This window comes from Haplochromis burtoni, unplaced genomic scaffold, assembly GCF_018398535.1.
Source record: "Haplochromis burtoni strain Fernald_Lab_line unplaced genomic scaffold, NCSU_Asbu1 Contig_103, whole genome shotgun sequence".
NCBI lineage: Eukaryota > Metazoa > Chordata > Actinopteri > Cichliformes > Cichlidae > Haplochromis > Haplochromis burtoni.
The window spans coordinates 1,266,489-1,272,488 of record NW_024582464.1 but is presented as its reverse complement, the minus strand read 5'-3'; the positions used below and the strand labels follow the sequence as shown (position 1 = coordinate 1,272,488).

General features: G+C 40.8%; 1 protein-coding gene across 5 annotated transcripts in view; it reads right to left on the bottom strand.

The window, feature by feature from the left end:
- Window positions 1-6,000, bottom strand: part of fynb (FYN proto-oncogene, Src family tyrosine kinase b) — a 76,961-nt gene that overhangs the window by 55,906 nt on the left and 15,055 nt on the right. For 3 of the 5 annotated variants that reach the window (XM_005931051.3, XM_005931053.3, XM_042223153.1), the window contains exon 2: window positions 5,247-5,315. The gene's annotated coding sequence lies outside the window, so the exon portion shown is untranslated. The other 2 variants (XM_042223154.1, XM_042223155.1) reach the window with 2 other exon arrangements.

Sequence of the window (6,000 nt, the reverse complement as noted above, 5' to 3'; positions counted from 1 at the left end):
CCAGAAGAAGCCTATAGTATAGCTTTTATTTTGGAAAGAGACATTTCTCTGTAATAAACTCTCTTTTCCAAAGATGAGTGATTTCTCGATCAGATAGATTTATTATTTTATCCCTTTGTTGTTTCAGCAACATTAAATTTAAAAACTGTATGTATATATATATATATATATACACGCACACACACACACGTATTAAAAACAGGTACAACGCAGTGAGACAACAGGTTTAAAGTTTGTGACATCAGGGCTGCAGCCTGGAGTTTAGTCCAAAGGCATCAGATAATGTGGCTGCAGTAATGAGCTGTTTTTAGCTGAGTTTGACATCCACATCTTCACTTCTTACCCTTTTATTGAACAGTCTTGTATATGTAGGTTCCTTGGGCTTTCTTTAAAAAGTAACAAAATTACATCTCCCATTTAAATCAAATGAGTACAATTATATTTGTTCATCGTCAGTCGTATGTTTACATTTTAAAAACAACAAAAAAAAAATTCCCCACATCTTTTTAAAGAAAGAGTATTTAACCTTAATCATAAAAGTACATTTCCCAATGCTAGAAATTTGGATAACATAGTAGCCAGGTTTTCAAATGTGGTCTAGTGACGGAATCCATGATTTGGCTATGCCGTATTTTGCCTGTAACAAGCAGTAAATTGTGTTTTTTTGGTGAACTTTGCTCAATTGGCTTGCAGCTGTTTAAACTTGTGTCACACGGTCCTACATACATATTCCACCAACAGAATCTAAGTATGTGGTTAAATCTGGTCAGTCAAGAATGATACTGATACAAGCTGCTGATGTAATGTGAGAAATAAGAGGTACATTTCCGTTAAAGCCCTAAGGTCTTGCTCAGATTGCTCATTCATTCCACTGCAGGGCAACCTGCCACTGCATGTGGCGAATAAACTTTGAACTTGAACTTGAACTTTAGTTTGATCAAAATTCGAAAACCAGCAAACAGTCCTATTCTAAAACCAAAAAAGTGTTCTACATATCTGGAGAGTCCATAACAAGTTTGAAAAGGCAGCCACATTCCCCTGATGATAATTACATTAACTGATAAACACATGAGCAGAATTCTGCTAGCACGGTTTCTACAAAGCAGAAGCTAAGACAGATCTCATTACCTGACTGGTACTGACTGATGATCCAAGGGTCCGGCGCACTTAGCTGACGCCTTAGTGTGGTCGAACACTACTGCTGCTGCTGCTAATTCACTGACATCTCCTCAGACACAGCACCTGAGGAAAGTTCTTTCTGTAAAGTTGGATAATTGACAGCCATCGAGTGGGCAAAAGAAGTCTGAGGCTGAATCTGCTACTGACGTATTATACTGAGGTTTCACAAAGTCACTTCAAGGCTGGTTAACAAGCTCAGAGAGCTAGTGTAGAGTGCTTCCTGTGTGTTCTACAGTGGGTATGCTTTAGTTTGCAGCCCAGATCACTTAATTAGGCTGAGGACGGAAAGCAAGCGGATGAAAAATGCCACCAGATGTGTCAATATAATAGAGTGGAGCTTAATGCTGTTCATTAGCGCCACCACTTCCACCCCCAACTGCATCTCCTTACCATCAGAAAAACTGGAAACCACAATGGAACCGCAGACTGAGGGCAACACCAACATTTCAGTGAATAGCTGCCCAGCCCACACTGGCATGGCCATTATCGTGGAGGTAACAAGCTGGGAGGAGGAGCGGTTTAACAGTTAGCTCTTGAGATTTAAAGGCTCAAGGCACAAGTGTACATTTGTTCCATGGCTGCAAGTGATTGCTGAAATGCATATCAATGTCTGGGACGGGGACGACGTCACGATAACATGCTGTTGTAGCTCGCTTCTCTGTACAGTGCAGAAACTCTCTGAGAGACGGAGCAGAAGCTTGAAAACACGATTGGAATTGGTGACTCATTTGCTGTTTCTCACCAGCCTACAATCACACCCACTCAGCAAGAACGCTGAAGCACAGACACACTCGCGAGCTCCATGCTCCCACCACGAGGATGCTCTTGATGTGCTACAGTTGAAGTTCTGCACAGCTTCTTCTGACGCTCGCTGCATCGCTCTTTCTCACATTTCAACCACCGCCTCACATCTACAGTAGAGGTTCTAAACAGAAAATGAAAAAAAAAGAGACATGCCAAACTGTGACTCCGCTCTCCGACAAGCCCAGGCTGTACGCTCCATCGAAACATGCCGAAGCGTCACAGGAAACTGGGGTACACAAAATAAAGGAGCTATCAGAGTAAATCTGACTGAACCTTGCATAATGAATACACTTGCTCAGCTGACTCCAGTTTCCTGGAAGAATGCCCTTGTTAAGTGTTTTTCCACTCAACCATTGATGAAATTTACCCCTAAAACCCTGCTCTCCATTTATAGCTACTCTTCTGCTGCTCTTCTGTTTTGTTTTTTGTTTTTGCCTTTTTATTACAATGTGTCTCCTTTGTGAAAGGCTGGCTCTGGATTGGAAACTCCAACGAGGAAGAAATCACAAAGTCAAATGTTCTGGACAAGTCCAGGCATTGACATCTTTTCGGTACTAATAGTAGGTCAAGAACATCCTGTGACTTCACAGAAACTGCCCTGGAATATAATTTTTAGCATTTAGCACAGATAGGCCTTTGACACATTGTCTCAACCTCCACAGAGGATGAAAAAATACTAGTGCAATCTGATTTTCCACTCATCCCATAACTAGCATCACCTATTTGGTACAAGCTTTTACACAAAAGCTAGAAACATCAACTCATATCAGCCTACTGTTCTCATTACTCATCTTTACACATTTAAAACAGCTTTTAATATAATAAAGTTACATAATAAAGTATTTCTGTAGTTCTGATTTGACACCAGATCTTAATGTAACTGTGAGTTTGCAAAAAGACAATGACATCTCCCCTCCTCGACTTCTTTTTCCACCCGTGAAAAACTGGGTGTGAAACACTTGGCTTGTAAGTAGGGGACACAGTGAAATATTGAGACATTTTATATTAGCAAGTAAAGCTACAAGAAAAAGAAGAATATGTAAAAAAAGTTCTCTGTGCATATATGAATAAAACTTCTGCAAGGTCAAACATCCACCACCGATGTCATTTAAATTAAACTAAGACACGGTGACTGGCAAAGTGAAGATCAAGCAGTGCAACTGGCTAACTGGGGAAATGCTGAAGTTCAAGAGTAATTCTAGTATTTCAGTCTGTGAAATACTAGAATTTCACAGACTGAAATACCATTAATTTAGCCTTAATTTTCGACTTCCATTGTGGTTCATTTAGCTTCATTTAGGCTGCAGGTAAGTTTCCATTAAGATAAAATGACTTTCTGTTGTCTTCTTAATGATCTACAGGGTCATCCTCTGTTTTTACATATTGAATTTCTACAAAGCCAGTTACAAACAAATTATAGGACATGTTAAGGTCAACAGTGAAAAAATTCCTGTATGGAGATCCTCAATTAAGTTGAAACAGCTAAATATATAAACATATATTTCAATTGAATTCAATTAAATTTTATTTATATAGCGCCAATTCACAACAAAAGTCGCCTCAAGGGGCTTCATATATTCATATATGAAAAATTTCCAAGTCTATCTTAAGTGGACAGTGAAAAGTTAAAGGATAAAGCATTCATAAGAACCATTAATGGGAAATGCAGCAACCTGAATAATCATGTAAGGCACATCCATCTGAATGCTACAGAAATCCTTTGATATACGTCAGTCCTTCCATCTTTATGTTTTTATCCTATTTTCATGCTCCTCTCTGGTGGTGCTATCCACTACAAAGTTCTTATAAATACTAATACAAAGGGTTTTTTAACCTCTGGACCTCCAGAACTACAACTTCAAGACATAAACATGTGACATTCAACCCTTGACTTAAACATTTGTGATCACAGTAGGAATCCCGATGAAGTACATGCTTTAAAAGTCAACTCCTGTCCTTTGTCTCTGCAGATCCTGGACTCCTGAACATCAAGGTAGACATAGACGTATGTTTCTACGCAGTACAATGGTCTTTGCAATGTTTCTTCTAGATTTCAAGAAGCAATATCAGGTTTACTGTTTACAAAGTTTTACTGTTTATGTTAAATGAAAAGCATTAAATAAATTAAACAATTTGAATTCTGTATCAGTCCAGTGCGGCCAGTTCGGTCCAAGTGTATCAACGAATAACGACAACGGTAACGATACTAGAGTACAACTTTTATTGCGCCATGCATCTCAGCTCAGTTACAGTAGTTGCTAGCCTCAGGCAACCACAGTACAACGTCAAACAATGATCAAAGGCAGAGTCTAATGTCAGTTATGCTCTTTTCTAACTCTCTGTCATACATGATGGGGGCTCTCTTATCAGCACTTTCTACCATTCCCACATTGTTATTTATCAGATCCCTCCTTCACAAAACCCACACAAAGGAACAAAGTGCATTTTTTATGCAACATTGTGCTCACTTAAAAAACAAAAAAACAAAACGTATCACGTGCTTGTGCACTGTGGACTCCAAGAAGGAGACAAAGAACACAGTGCTGCTGCTGGCTGTCGAAAACCAATCTAATATAAGTACCGTCATGTTCCAGTCTAACCTAGCAGCCACACTCGGATTAGGAAATAATGGGAACATGTTTTTTTCCGCTGCAGTTTTACCCCCGGATATATGCAGCATGGGACTAAGAGAACAGACACACACACACACAGGACTGATGTGTCAGAGCTGAGGAGAGGTTGCAGTGGGCACCAGCTGACCTTACCTTTACTCCCGCAGGAATTTTTCAGGTTGACCTTAGTGCTGTACTGCGGATTAAAGATGGCAGCAGCAGAAATGGAGGTCAAGAAGGAATCCAACACTTTAGCTTTTAGCTGGTGGCAGCTGTTGACCTGCAGGTCAGACTTGTAACAACATCAGTGGCGCACCACTATTATGCTGCACGCCCCAAGCTAACGCACCACAGGTATGAGCGCCTACTTGGAACAGCAGGTTAGCTTGTGGCAACTATCTCCGCTTCATGTGTACGCATGTGCTTTAATGCATGTGTGTCCGCTTGCTCTAGTATCCTTATGACCCACATCCATTGAAGGAAAATCCTCCAGAATGAGCAGGTTTTGTGGGCCATCTGCTATGAGGTTATTTTCACATGGCAGTGTGTGTGTGTGTGTGTGTGTGAGCAAGAGAGTAAACACGGCCGAGTTCATCCACAAGTGTGTTTGTGTCAGCTTACAAATGTCCAGTGGAGTGTGAAGACTCATACCTCGGGTTTTCAGCGTATCAGGATCTTTATTTCCTCCACATTGCGTTGTGCTTCGCCAAAACAGAGGCCCTGCGGAGACACACAGAGGCTCAATTATTCATTGTTGCGATTCAATAAAACATGAATATCAACTGCGTATGTGCCAGACCTCGTCATTCACGATAGTCTGCGGAAAATGGGTCTTATACACATACACACACACAAAAGACACAAAACAAAACAAAGCAGCAGATGTGTCCAGCTGGAATGAATGACCTCGATCCAATTAGCAGAACAGAAACTGCAATCCCCCCTTACACAGCAGCATGGCGGCACTGTATTTGTGACATTCAACTAGTCAACAACAGGTTAGTGTGAAGGGTGCAGGAACTGCTGGCTTTAATCACAGGCCTGTGTGGTGGCCCCATTTCTGACAGCCTCTCCAGCAGGTGCATTCTGGAAATCTATTCATTCACTCGTCCAGGTGCAAATGAGACGATGCTGCTAAATGTAGGACATCATCCCTCACTGCCATCTGCCACTGAATGAGGCTTGACTGCATTCTAAGCATGAATGATGCTGGAATAAGAAAATGTTGCTTATAATAATACAGTCTAATGCAACTTTACTAGTGTTTGTAGCTCTTACTGCATTTTTTAAAGTTACAACTTGATTTCCACTTTTGTTCTGTGCTTCAAACTGCCTCAGAGGAGGAGGGATTTTTTAATGGGGTAGCACAGGGTGGGGAGCACAGGAAATGAGGAAATAAATGCTA